This window comes from Thermobia domestica, chromosome 5 (assembly GCF_964235325.1).
Source record: "Thermobia domestica chromosome 5, izTheDome1.hap1.1, whole genome shotgun sequence".
In the NCBI taxonomy this organism is placed as follows: Eukaryota; Metazoa; Arthropoda; class Insecta; order Zygentoma; family Lepismatidae; genus Thermobia; species Thermobia domestica.
Genome location: NC_137458.1, coordinates 219,244,652 through 219,260,190, shown reverse-complemented (window position 1 = coordinate 219,260,190; position 15,539 = coordinate 219,244,652). Strand labels below are relative to the sequence as shown.

The 15,539-nt window shown below is 35.3% G+C and overlaps 1 long non-coding RNA gene across 3 annotated transcripts in view; it reads right to left on the bottom strand.

Annotated features, from left to right (window-relative positions):
• Nucleotides 1–15,539, bottom strand: part of LOC145684771 (uncharacterized) — a 67,987-nt gene that overhangs the window by 34,720 nt on the left and 17,728 nt on the right. For 2 of the 3 annotated variants that reach the window (XR_014131391.1, XR_014131390.1), the window contains exon 3: nt 1,098–1,257. The exons of the other annotated variant lie outside the window; for it this stretch is intronic. This is a non-coding gene — a long non-coding RNA (uncharacterized LOC145684771). The remainder of the gene's footprint in view (nt 1–1,097; nt 1,258–15,539) is intronic. 3 annotated transcript variants of the gene reach the window in all.

The following is a 15,539-nucleotide window of genomic DNA, read 5'->3' as shown; positions in this document are numbered from 1 at the left end:
TTTTTCGACCGAGTGCTCCCACCGAGAGTCGAACCCGGGACCGCTCGCATTGCAGAAGAGAGCGTTAGCGACTATGGAAGACACGTGTCGTTGTAGGAAATTAGAAATTCATGCTCATATACTGGGTTTCCGAAGGGTGCAATAATGAAATTCATTCTTATGTTACGTAGATCGCACCTCAAAACAACGTTCACACTAGACGATATATGGTCAATCTGTCCCAAAACAAAATTGTACTTAGTGTATCGTTTAGCATGTTTGAATGATATATTCAAATTAGAACTAGACGAGAAAACGTCTCGACGACGGCAGTCATGACGTTTCAGACATTTTGAACGTATGCACGCACTTATACGACACTCCAGGCAAGTAAGTAATCACGGAAAATAAACTGATACACGCCCACAAACGACTGCCAAGTCCTCCTAAATGGAGTTCGACTGTTAGGAGTTCATTTAAACATGCTTACTACATCAAATGACGAATGAAAATAATATAATAAGTAGAAGTTCCCGTTCTTCACACGAGGAAACAAAGGTTTAATAAATGTAGAAACTAGGAATTTGAATTTGTAAAAGTTGCCTGTCTTTTCCTTTTAAAAGTGGAATTGTTGAGAAAGCTACAACACATGTTGACTCAGTTTTTATAATGGCTTTGTCAACGACACATCAAATTGTACGCCTTCAAATTAAGCAAATGATCATCTTTTGCATTTTCTAAATAAAGAATAAAAAATGTTGGTTAGAAATTGTCCCCAACAAGAGCTGATTTTTTAAAAAAAGAAGAAGGTGGGAAAACATTTCTGAATAATTTCTATTAGTAGTATATGAATGTATAATAGTGTGCAGTCGCCCCTTGACAGTCTGAAAGTTCAGATAACATGCTAATTAATTGTGTAATTGGGGATGTCAGAACTGAGAAATTGCGCCCAGCATTTTGTAAACATTGCATTTGGTAGAGTATAAAGTACAGGATCTGACCTGGATTGCATAAAGATAAAATCAAGCATAACAAACGAAACATATTGTGATGTCAAAGGGGTTGAAAAAGATGAGAAGGGAATAACTTTTAGGATTGGTTAACCTACTCGCACTTACGTGCAAATCCCGGTGTTTCCTCCTCGACGATTCATCCAGTGAATTGATGTCCGTCCATCTTTTCTCTCTGGTCTACTGGGCGTCCAGGTAGTCGTGAATTAAGGGTCTGCGAAACCCGGGCAGGAAAACTAGCATTTGTAACAAAAGCCGCCACTGAATCCTGGATTTGGAAGAGAATCGTCAGGACGACTTTTATTACGAATATAGAAGCAGATATAAAATAAATCAATACTGTTTAACATCGTAAAGAGAAATGTTGTAATTACCAGATTACCACTCCAATTACCAGATCGTTTATTTGTGAAAAGAGCGATGAAAAATCGATCACTCCACTTTATTTCCTCTTTCCTGACTACGTTGTTACTTATTTTGAAAGAATATCTTCTTCTGTCTTTTTTTTTTTTTTTTTTTTGTTATTTGCGATGAATGGAGTGGTTTGAGTAGGAGTTAAATCGAAGGTCACTATTCCGTCCGAAGGAGAGAGACGACGAAGAAGATTGGTAAGGAAAGATATTTGACCACCATTACAAGGTAAGAACCAGTTTAATTTTTGTACTTCCCTGTGACCCTAATCAATGTTAGGGAATATTTTCTCAGATGTGTTGGTCATCTCTTAGAGTGCTTCCTCTAATCAGGTTACACTTCCGTAGTTCGTTAAGTAGGAAGTCATCTAGACCGTATTTAAATTACTCAGCCGTTTTTGACAAAATCTCAGCTCGATCCTTAAGAACAAATTCGCAGTAGTCGAAGGAGAAGGAGATAGTTTGTTGCCTGGAAATACTAAATTATTTATTTGCATGAGAATGTTTAAAAATGAAATTAATGTTGGAACTTTGACGGGATCAATCCCAGTGTTATATTGGTATGAGTACGAGGCGTGACCACTTGTAACTTTTGAATTATAAATGACATCAATTTAATCTAGTTTAAATTTTAAAAAATAAAGAAAGGAAAGTAGAAAATTGTTTAAAGATTAAGGTTAGGTGGCGGTACCCCCACCAGATTTCTTGAATCAGTAACATTTGAGAGCTGCTTAAATAATTGTGATCTTTAGATAGCTTTGAAATTATAGAAGGTTCGATATATTCGAAAGTAAAAAAAGAGAAGATATTTAAAGTTTGAAATTTTGAAGGTTCACGTCGCATATAGATACGACATTAAATTGTTATATTTGTTATTCTTTACAACGAATTATTTCTTGTTATCCCTGTTTGGAGTTCAATAAAATTATAAAAGAAGAATCTTGAGTGATTATTTCTGAGATTATATGTATGTATGTATGTATGTGTTATTTTGTTTCTGCCAATTTAATTGCACGTTATATTCAATCGAAGGTTGGTGGAATTTGACACTGTTTGAACGAATAAAAGGTAAGGGTTGTTCGGGGATTGAGCTGAGATATCGTACACAAGAATCTTCAGATGACCCGCACCAAAAGCGTCCGATTGATGAAGACTGTTTTATTTTTTTTCTATTTTTTAACTGACCGGATTCTTTAGGGCGCGTTATACGTTGCGAAGATAGTAAATTTAATCAAAGTCGAAGTTGTTCTTTAACGAACTATCCATTGAAGCTGATAGCTATGACATTAGCTAACACAAGGAGCTCTCTAGGATAGAGCAAGGTAAACTTCTCGTAAACCCGGAATTGTAGCTTGTGTTCCTACATGTTGACTTGTCTACAATCTAACCAGACTACCTGTTCCAAAAGACTCTTAATGGTTTTGTTCGATGTCCCTTCGGGGTTAATATCCTGAGTCGTTGACTATTTCTTCAGTCTCGATGAAAAATGCGTGCTCATAGATTATCCAAAGGTGAGGCTATGATAGAAATGCTGAAAGGGAAACAATCTCTCGTTTCTATTGGTAAGAAATTACATGTGTTGAAGGAAATAACATACAGCAAGAAAACTTCCTATTTTAAAAAAGAAAAAAACATGAGCATGTTTGTAGCTCTATTCAGTAGTCATAATAAAAGTCACAGCAGCAATTGCAGTCTGGAAAGAAAACATATGGTAAGAAATGATGAGTACAACATAAATGTTCACACAACACAGTTGATAGCAGAACAGTCATTGCCAAATGACGTAAACACAGCAACGTCGATGTTGTAAACACCGCATCACTAAGCACAAGATGTGGGTCTGGAAATCACAGGCACAGTGTCCTTACGCATCACATAACTGGAAAGTTCATTCAGCACAAGTAGATCATATGAGTAGGGTAGATAGGTTTGTTATAGTAACATCACAAAGAGTAGGGGATACAGTCAATGACTGCCTAAAACATGTAAGATATGAAAGTACGGAAAATAATTGGTTAAAACAATGAAACGAATAAAAATCAACGAAAAATCAGGGGGATTGAAAAAGTAATAACTTAAACCGTAATCCATACGTATATATCTATATATAATAAATAAAAACTCCAATACCAATAAAAACTTAACTCTATAATCGAAATAATTATTACGCGGTAGAAGATAAAGTAATCTAGCTACCCATAGAAAGAACAGATAAAACTACACAAAAGAATGTTGATTTCAGGTTTTAGAAAAAAAAGTGGAGAATTTAGTTCCACAATGACCGACATATTGGCAGAGTTATAGCCCTCTGCACTGGCTCTTAAAACCTTAAAGAAATCAAATGACAGACTATCACCAAATACATCCCTAAATCCCTAACTAAACATGCGATAACAGAGAAAAAAATCGTCTTTCTTCTTACATGAAAATAAAAGTACGTGGACCCACACCAAAATGTGGAATCAAGTCCATTCTTCAAATATACAGGAACACATGCTATATAAAGCACAAAATCTTCTTCAATCGTGAATCCCAATTCATCTCCATGATGAGATACTGGAGTTCACTATATACACTGCAGGCAATGAAAAATTCACTAAAATCACACAAGAGGTTATAACAGTATATATTCCTTTCAAAATAATACATTGACTGAATATGTTTACACTAACTAATAACAAATGGTAGGACCAGATCAAAATAATCCAGGAAAAGAAAACGTCATTTTTCTTTACATCCACATTCGGATCATAAAATACATCTTCAAGAATGCAAGAAAAACGTAAGAATCCCTTCTTCATTACTATATTAGCATAGATAGCATGCAAATATCAATTCATAGTTGCATCTGTTTCCCTTTTTTCTTCTGCTAAGCATAGTATATCAATAAGATGTTGATTTGGTGTCGAAATACTAACTATTCAGGTTATAAGCTGTTGATAAAATAACCAAGAAAAAGAAGGTATTCTACAAAGTTAACCAACAGTTCTAAGTAATTGAGAAAACAATGATGTCTATATGAGTACTCCTTTTTCTTCTTTTCTTCGTTGTAATTGTTATTACAGGCGACTTAGAAACACAAACAAACCAAAACAAATTCCAAAATTACATGGCCAGTGCCAAAACAAAATTCGTTACCAACTTCACAGACGTTCCTAATCCATCAAATCTTCCTTTGAGAACCGTCTTCTTCCGCTTCTTTTCCTTCTTCCAAGGGAAAATACACAGGTAAAAGACGCTGATAGAGATCCCAATTCTCCTTGTCGAAAATACACAATACAATACGGTCTACGTTGTCCACATGATCCTCTAAAAATTTTCGTGTACTCAACAATGCAATTCTCGCAGCAGGTTCCTTAGGGAAATGAAATGCACCAGCAGCGATGCAAGGAAAAGCCACAGTTGAACACTGATTTTTCAACACAAAATCAAAACAATTGTTATAACAATTCTCCAAAGCCTTCTTGTTCGCATCTCTGGGATCACACGTCAATAAGACATGATCAGCGGGGAGATTATAACCTGGAGCAATCTTCACTTGTCATGGTTTCAAAGAACGTATTTTCTCACAATCTTTACGAAATTCTTCTCCTGTAGCTTCTTGGATACTTCTGTCTGTTCCTCCTAATGGAATAAGTAATTCATTCGTAGGGTTAACAACAGCGTCAGCTTTAATCATAGCGATGTCTCCTCGAAAAACACGAGTTTTCTTGTTTATTTCAGAATTGGCACAAAACTTCGGTTTCAAACCGGAACAATTCTTCCCTGTTTCAGCCCAAGTGGGTAATTGGCTAGCAATCACAACCTCACGAAATTTCACAGATGGAATACCTTCTTCTTTTTCTATCATGTTCACCACAGGATTAAAAACAATTTCACAATATCCATCTTTCTCTTTCTCTCTCTTCTGTTTCTCTCCCTGTACTTTGGCATGGCAGGCATTCGTAGTAGCATCCTCCACAACGTCTTGTATATCCAAGTCAACATCATCTTCATCCTCTTCTTCGTTTTCCTTCTGTTTCTCGTAGTAATTTTCAACCTTTGTAGTGCAATCGAATCAACCTTGAATCTACCTCGCTCAGTCTTAAACTTAACAAATTAGGAATTTAGGTGGTCAATATCCTGAATGATTCCTGGACCAAAATAAAGTCCACTAAAAGCTCTGGTGGATCCTTTCTTCACGGTAGTATCCAAAATCCACACCTTGTCTCCGACTTTGAAATTGGGTATCGAATGACGTTTGTCATAAAATTTCGTTGCCGTCTTATGTCTCTTGAACCATTTGTCATGGGCTTTGTCTCGTATTTCTCCAAGTTGCCGCAAACGTTCAGCATTGTCCTGAAATTGACAGGGGGTGTGCGAAATTGCTTCGTGTAGTATTCTGCATCGAAATCCATGCAAAAGTTCAAAAGGGCTGTATCCAGAGGATAAATTGACAGTTAAATTGTGAGCCAACACAACAGATAGCAGCAGTTTGACCCATTTTCTTTGATCCTTATTACACAACGCAGATTTCAGTCTGTGTAAAAGTTTCGGGTAGCTATCTCAGCAGTCCCATTAGCGTAATGAGCTTGAGCATTTACGAATCGAATCTTAGCTCCAATCATTGCACACAACTTCTTGAATAAGTTACTGGTAAAGCATGGACCTTTCTCTGTAACTATATATTTAAAAATACTGTATTTCAAAATTATGTTTTCATAAAGAAAACTACTTACAGAGGAGGCTGTTATATCTGCTAGTGAACCACAAATAGTATAACGAGTGACAGCATCGACAACCACAATCAAATATTTGTGTCTCAAAATATTACTCCGGGAGTACCCCTCCGATATCAATGAAAAGGCGATAGAAGGGTCGCACTTGTGCATACGTTTGCAATGTACCATAAGAACAACCAGGTTTCTTTTTGATTGTCTGAAAAATTAAACATTCCTTGCATTTCTGATATATGTCTTGTTTCATGTTAGGGAAATACACATATTTCAACAAAATGTCATATGTCTTTGAGAAACCTCCATGACTTGAACCAATGGCAGAAGTATATGAGCCGCATTAACAACTTTATAGCGCAATGAAACAGGTACAGCAACTAAAACTTTCATACCACTAGATGTTTTTTGTTTTCTAGTATGTACAGATTTTGCTATGTATAGACTTAGAAGAAACTCACATTCAGTTTTTCTGTATAAGAGATCAGACATTTGAATAATACTGGAACTGTTCACTTTTCCTACTAGAAGTGAATTATCGAAACACGCTTCCGTAACTTTTAATTAAGAGTTTAAATACCGAACCCCACACATCAAGCTTGAGTAAATCCTCATATCGGCATTTTCACAATAAAGAGTCGAAATTTGTATTCCCCTTTTCCTGTCAGTTTTATACGTTGAAGCTATAGTAGCATGGTCCTTATGTTGATGCGTGAGGTACGTTTGTTCTTTTATATAATAGCACAGATATAAAAAGACAAATGTAATGTATATATATATATATATATATATATATATATATGGCCGTGTGCAATAGACTAAATGTCGATTTTTCAGAATTTTCGATGATTTCTTTTTGTTTTTCTACGTTTTTACTGTATACAGTTGACTTTTTTTAAAAGCTAAAGTATGTTCTGGACTTTGTGTACCTTGACAATAGAAAGTAATGATTCTTTTTATTTCTTATTGGCAACAGTGGTAGGAAGCAGGCAACAGTGGTGAACAACTGCATCACTGTATACTTATATTAGCCCATGAAGTGGAGTTGGTCCTTTCTATATGTGATACTAAATTTGCTCTCTATGCTATTGTGTTTTTAGCATTCCAAATAATATTTTAATGTGTATTAGGTGCCAAACACATGGGATTTTTCTTTCTTAGATTTTATGTTTAGCTGAAGATATGTGCAAAAAAGTACTAAAATTTCTTCTGTTTTGTATTCGGGGGTTTAGTGAAAGTAACAATTATAGGCAGAGCCAAAGTGTTATCACCAGATAAAATTGTAGTAACTGAGTGTCTTTGGATAGAATAACTTTACATATAGCAAGAAATAACTAGAAAACTCTATTTCTCAAGAAACGGTTAGTTGAATAAGTCGGGCTTTGAAGCTCGGTGAGTCACACATGCAAAATCACTCCCGTAAATGTGGGCGTAAACCGAAATCAGTCCTCCTGTTCAACGAAAACTACTACAGAGGCCAAATCCGATAGAAGAGCTACTAGCAAGGATTTTTCAAATCAGTTAAAGGGATACGGAAGCGGCATATCTCCGTCTACAGTGAAAAGACGATTATGTGCAGCGGGCTTACCAAGGCGAAGAACCCGCAGAAAGGCGAAATTAACCCCAGCAAAAACAAAGAAGTTAAAATATGCAAAAGGAAACGTAAAATAAATTCAAGGATGACTGGAACAAGATAAAGTACCAAGCATTATATATTTATCCTGTATAGTTTATCAATTTGGGCATCTTTGAGGTGTTGTGGTACACTTGAATATTTTTTAACTTTAATGTACAAGGGTTTATGGAAACAATTGCTCCTCTGAATATGATGTTTGGTGTATAATATTGTGACAAAAATTAAAATAAATACACTGATATATATTACACTATTTCCAGGTATGTTCTCTGATGAATCAACATTTACCGTAAGAGAAAAAAGTAAACAATATGTTCGCAGGACGTCAGATGAAACATTTTCTCCAAACTGTGTTTCCCAAACGGTGAAGCACCCAACGTCAATCTTGGTCTGGAGCTGTATGCCAGTGTATAGTCCTGGTGTACTGTATCTCATGAAAGGAATTATGAATCCAAGACAATACCAAAAGATGCTACAAACCAGACTTATCCCACAAATGAAAGAATGGAAATGTTGCTTTTATGCATGATGGGGTCGTATGCCATAAAGCAAGGACTGTAATTAATTTTCTGAAGGAAACTGGTCTTGAAGTTCTGCTATGGCCAGGAAATAGTCTCCACTAAAGCGCAATCGAAAACTTGCAGGCTATTGTTAAGAAGAAAGTGAAGATTGATCTTATCGCAGCACTTATCAGAATATGGCATCGCGATGAGGAAGTAAACATAATTTTGTAAAGTTAATGAAAAGTATGCCAAAATATATAGAAATGGTAATAACATCGAAAGGAATTCATGCTAAATACTAACAAGTTGTAATATTGTGAAAGAACACAGTAATACAAGATTTATTTAAAATTATATTTAAGGTTCCTCATTTTTCAAACTTTAGTCTAATAATTTGCACATATATATGTTAGAGTGGTGCAAAAAATTTTTGCGAATTTAATTGATCATTGTTGCTAATATTGTTTCTTTTCTATAAGTATATCTCACTGCAAAAAATCAACTCAATTGGATAATATTTAGTGGTCGCTCAAGCGGTACGACGTTGTGCCATAGGATGCATATAATTATGTCGTATAGAGACATAGTCGAAGTTCAAAAATTCAATTCTTATAAAGTAAACTGTACTTTTTTGCCCTGTTATTACTAAACTTGCAAATAGCTATTACCAAAATTACCATTTATAGATTTCAAAATAAGTGAGATACCTCTAAATAAGCAATTGCTATTTATTTTAAACAAAAAAATAAGGTTATTAACGAATTTGGTAATTTCTCAAAGTGCTCTTTCGAGCGTTTGGAACACGCTTTCTGTGGTCCTCAACAACGTGAATTAGGCTCTGCATTTCACTTTCTTTCTTTGCGATTGACTCATTGAAATTGGATATAAGAGCCCCTGAACGTTCAGCAGCATCGTTGACAACCTTAAGTGACTCGACGATTCGTTTGTCCTTTTGGAATTTGTCCGAGTTACTCCAGTGCTCGGGATCACACTGGAACAAGAAATCAATGTCAACTCGAACAGAACGTAAGGCGCAAACAGAAGCTGAATTAATCAAACATGAAGATTCTTTGTTTCTAAGCCGTGGCAGTCTGTGAGTTTTATGCCTCTTGAACTCCAATTTTCTTCACAAGCCTTAAGACGATTTATAATTTTTACTTTTGTCCTCGAAAGATAACTTCTCAAAGAACAGTGAGAGTGGAACTAACTCTGCTCCAAGATACCACAAGTTAGTTTGAAACTTGTTCATTGCAGATTTAGACACAGATTTATTCACTATGGCGTATTGTTTGATCTGCTTAAACAGACGTAAGTCATTGACAGGGGCATCGCATACCTTGGGATACGAAATCCACGCGTTTACGTACATGAGACTTGCAAACAAACACACTTCCCGCAGATTTTTTTCTCTTTAACTTTAAGCTTAAATATTTCACGGAAAAGGTATATCTTGAAGCAGTATATTACCTTTCCCATCCAACGAGCCTACGGTGACCAGAATCTGACAAGCGAAAAATAGGACACAAATTTAATAGTATATGATAGTTTACTGCGTCGGCCATACGCATGTCCTCATTTCATTTATCGTTAACTTCAAGTTAAATCATACGTTTTCGTAAACAAAAATATTGAAGGTATTCAACACAACTTCAAAATGCTTTGATGAATAACAAAGTGGTTTATTTTTATGAACATACAGGGAAACTTCGTGTAGGGCTAAAGACTTTTTTTAATCGATTTCCGGAGTGTGAGATTATTTTAAGAAATAAAGGAAAATTTAGACCATCACGCCATAACTTGGGTAGCATCACTATCGTAAGTTGAAAAAGAAACCTTTCCTACTTTACCGATAAATCAACAAGCCTTCTAAATAAAATCAATGTATTTGCAAAACAATGGTTAGTTGATTCTTCTCCTTTCCTTTTGAGGAGTGTTAAAAAACATAGCGGTTCACCATTCAAGAAAAGAGTGCCTGTGATTCAAAATGTTTGTGAGTAAAGAATGAAACATTAAGATATTGCCAATAAATTAACTCAGGACATTTCGCAGGACATTTTAAAAGAGAAGGACATGTCTCGATTTCTAGGCGTCTTCACAATACGCAGGACAGCTGTTTGAAAAACAGTACTGTACTGCGAAAATCAGTACGTCTGGTCACCATAAATGAGCCATATGGTTAGCACTTGGTGACTTGAAACAGTACTCTTTCTTTGGAAATTCGCCAAGTATCAACAGGCAAAGCTCTACCATTTTTTATAATTATCACGGGGAACATAGTTATTATCTTTCTTATGTACAAAACAATTTTGTAGAAACATGACTTCATTTTTCAGTGTTCGTACATATGGCATGGTAAGGCGTTCCTCTTCCTTCGCCTTAAAATTATAATGCTTAAGGTTTGGCCAAGACTCCTGCAGACATTGAAACAGTATAATATTTGTACCTCTAGCAGGCCCAAACAAGTGTCAAATACTGTGGTAATGATCAGTTCGTGAATGTGGTGCCTGCAAACTAAATACAACACATTTCTTCCAATACGTTGTTCAAACAGAATGCATAAACCTCTCATCCTACCTGTATTAGCTGCTGTTGTATTGAAACTCATTTCCACAATGTCATCCAGCACTTCCCAATGAACAACAAGTTGGTGCATCGCTTTTACTTGTACCTCTCCTGTTCCAGAGGGTAGTTTGGCAACACCTAGTATTTTATTAACACCATAACCTGTCACAAGTACTGGAAGTCTATCCACAGTTGCTTTTTGATTCATTTTATTTGTTCGATCTTTCATCACCTTACTATCCCACTCCAAGACTAAGGGAAATTTTGCACTGTTACGAAGTTTCTCACACACAGCTTTATCAATGGTTTCCCGATGAGACTCTCGCTTTCGCTTCACTGCGGAAAGTGACAGCCTTCCATCGTCGAGATTTTGGCCATCTGGTTTTCCAACCGCTGCCGCAAGTATAGTAAATTTTCTGTTCGAAAAGTTGATAGATCTAAGGTTGAAGCAACATCTGAAGAGCTGAGCATGGTTTGAAGAATGCATGATTTTTTAGGTGCATCAATAAGATCTAGTTCTCCAGGTGCTGTTTGAGTTTCCTGTAGCTGCTTTCTGTAGTACATAGGAATTTCAATCTCGTAATCGTTATCATCGTAATCTTCATATTTGTCACTGACATCAATGTCGCTTGCAACCACGCATGACGTACTGGCTGCAACTTTCAGTCTTTGTTCTTCTTGACGTGTACGCTCTAATTCTTGTTCTTCCCTTTGTCTTGCTCGTTCTTCCCTCCGATTTGAATTAACATCAACCCCTGCCATCTTCATTATCCGACAACTTCTCTGATCTCTCAAACTTTCTTGTCCATTTAGCATCATTTTGTTTTACTCATTCTAATTTTCGTATGTATAATTCTTTTCCTATGCAATTTTCCTCATTATACACATAGTATAATTATTGAAGCTACACTGCAAAATCATTATCAAATTATATTCTTACAAGAAGACAGTTATAGATATGTGACAATCATTTTGGATATGGGTGTACAATGGGAATAAAAGTAAAGACCACTGAGCACGATTGCATTATCTCAGGAAGCAATGGAAAGTAGTATACCAAATAGAAACTTGCAGAGAGAGGGTAGAAATAAAAACAAGTGTAACTAATCATGTAACGTAATGTAATAACAGGCAGAATACACAGCAATGCACTATATTTCTAAAGTAGTATCTAACAAACAGTTGCACTACAAGTTACTAGGTCGTACGTGCTAACAATAAACATGCCTACAGAAGATATTCAAAGTGCTGTCCTCCCAAATCTAAGCAACGTGCTGCTCATGAGTTTCGAAATGCATCCCATGACTTCGGGTGTGTTGTGTAACTGTTCAAACGAATCTTCAATGTGATTTTGTAAGTAGGCTAATCCCTTGCTCTAAGTGTTAAGTTCCTTTCAACACACATTCGAAGCTGTCTAGCTATGCCCCTGTCAACTTGCGGACTATATGCCATATAAACTTTTTTCTTGTTTTGGTGCCAGGAAACTGGTTACATTTTCCATTACTCTTCGAACACCCTATACACACACACACACACACACACACATATATATATATATATATATATATATATATATATATATATATATATATATATATATATATATATATATATATATATATTTGTGTGTGTGTGTGTGTATACAACAACCATTAAGTGGCGTCCTCATATAACTTCTTGCAACAGGAAGTAAAGCATTAATTACACAGAGGTGAGACGAATTGCATGAAATACTGTGGAAATTTCTATGAAATACTACAATAAACTTCATAGAGCTAATCATGTAAGGCTATGGCCAGCCAGATAACTTGCTTCAACTGGGTGATGAGTTGTCAATGATTTGGTTTCCAGACATAGTGTTTTATTTTTGGCGTTCTGGATCTGAGTTCGCTTCCTCTTGATGTAATGAGGTCACGCACATTACCAATGCTCCTATTAGGAGCAAAGTAACAATAATAATTAAAAATCCTATTTCTTGTTAATACACTCTATTTGCAATGGCACATGATAAGCTATGATGCATATAGTAAGGAAAAGGATTTAAAAAATTGAAAATATAATATATATAACAAATCTGTTGATATCTTATGTAGAGTTAAAGAAATAAAGAGTTAAAGGATGTCAGAATTTTATATATATATATTTGTGTAATGCTTGATTTTCGTGACAAACAATTTCTATAAAAGCATCATAACATCGACGGAAAATTCGAATACACTTCATGAAAGCGGAATTCATTTCGGCATGATTGCGCTAAATGCGAATGGCTTGAGTTCAAGCCGCGTCCTACCTACGTCATTGGTACTGATTGACCATCAAGTTTGTTACTTTCATTTACCTAATTGGATGCGCAAAATGGTTGTTTATTAGTCTATTTGTTTCTTGAATTATTTTCAATTTTCACAATTGTTCACACAAATAAAGGCGGAGTCAAACAATTTTTTTACTATTCCTAAATTTTTCCTAATTTTTTTCTTTTTTATGAATAGTTTTCTGAGACAGCCCGTAATTGCTTTGTTTCAAGTACAACCTTCGATTTTAATTTTCCAGTCTCAAAACCCATATTTCAACTACAAATAATAAGAACATGTATAATAAATAACTAATCTACGCACGGCGAGTTATTAAATCTTTCATAATCTCAAGCAAGACATTTGATTCGCTTTTATTATATAAAAATCTATTTTCCCTAAAATAGTTATGTCCCCAAGAAGGTATATATAGTACTTAGATGAATGTAAGGAACACGTTTTCAAGCGTGATTGTCTTGTGTATCGTTTGGATGTCAAATAGTGTAAATCCAAAATGTATTTTTCTTCCAGGAGAGAACTTTGCAAGTCAATATCTAATAATAAAAAAAAAATTGCATATACCGGTATTTTATGGTTGCAACCAAAATCACAATAGACATTTCCAGTGATTTTTAGAAATTATTATTATTATTGCTCTAAAACAAACTTCAGAGCTTGCTGATTACGCAGAACAATTTCGCTCGTGCGACAATTCTAACTAATCGAAATTTGCTATGGAATCCCGGTTTGCTACTCGTGCGCTTAAAACAATGACCACCATGTTAGTACTCACAGGTCGCTACAGGGGAAACGGTCTGCACCGCTCACTAGGTAAACGGCTTAGCGAAAGATACGATGCATGTTTTTCAAATCTGCACGACGTTGCTAATAACACAAAGATTAAGAATGGTAACAGAATTTAAAGTTTATTTAAAAAGCAAGCTATTTATTTATTTATTTATTTATTTATTATCAATCATTTTAATAAGCTTGAATATCTTAGGACAAAGTTGAAGTGAACTAATTTGCTATATTATTGATATTGTTTGCAGCCTGAGGTGATAAACTAATTAATATTCTCATGTTTCTGTCACCGACCGACCTTACTAAGCGAATTTTATTCATTCTTAACCCTAGAACGGTCGGGCCGGGTCTGTGAGACCCATCTTCTTATAATATAAATAAATTTTTCAACTTAAAGTTAGTAGTTCGAGTTGTAACTTCGTATATCTTCCTGAAACTCTCGATAAGAGACGCTAGTGTTGAAAACAAGTTCGGTTTATTGTTAATTTGCTTTTAATAGAGCTCTAAACTTCACGTGAGCCTGTCGGACACCCCGACCATTCAAGTAATTTTTTTTTTTTTTTTTTTTTTTTTTTTTTTGCTATGTCAAAAATTTTGTAGTAAGTTTACTTTTCTATTGTGATTACCTATTCGATATTTTTTGAGTGTGTATATACGAACAAGATTTCAGTTGGTGTTTTGAGCAACTTTAGAACATAACAGAGCGCGAAACAGTTTCTGTGAGTCAAATTCATACAATTTTATGATTATGAAAGTGAACTGGATGTTCCCGATGCAAATTCTGATTTTGAATTATTTAGTGACCATGATAGTAACAGTGAGTGTGGTGAAGACAGGCCCGTGCTGCCCCATCGGGACACGTCCCGTTGCGCCCTCCGCGACATTACATTATAAATAAAGCTACATTTTTCTAATAATAAATTCTTACTGCTGTTAAAGAACCCGTGATATGTATAGTGCACAATTTACACAAGGTGCCCTTGCGAAACCACTTCAAAGATAAACGGTTTTATGTATTTTTCTGTATAGCACAGTTCTGTGCAATTAATAATTTACATACTGCTACTCTTGGTAAAGAACCCATGAAGGGTACAGTGCGCCCTTTACATAAGGCGCCCTTGCGAATCCACATCAAAGATAATCGGTTTTATTTATTCTTCTATATAGCACAGTTCTGCACATTAAATACATACTATTAATGTTGATAAATAACCCGTGAAGAATACAGTGCGCCCTGCGAAACACCACATTATAGATAACTGGTTTTAGTTGTTCTTTTGTATACCAGCTATGCATTATACATTCATAGAGTTGTTATTGGCAGAGAACAGGTAAAGGGTACCATCACTTTTAAAAAATATGTATAAAGCCACTAAAGCAATTAGCATGTAGGTCTGTTTGGTACGAAATCGATATCAAGTGGTTCAAGCTATTTTAAGCTCTTTGTTTACAATTTTGATTGTTAATGTGTTTTAGAGCGGTGTTCGAATAATCAGTGCCCATTGTATTTCTAAATTTTAGCTAGGCTATATTGATTTATTGGTATATATTTAGCTTCAGTTTGTTGACAAAAATTTACTACAGGAATCCAAAAGTGTTTCTCTAGTAAAGACATTTTCACAATTTAGCTAT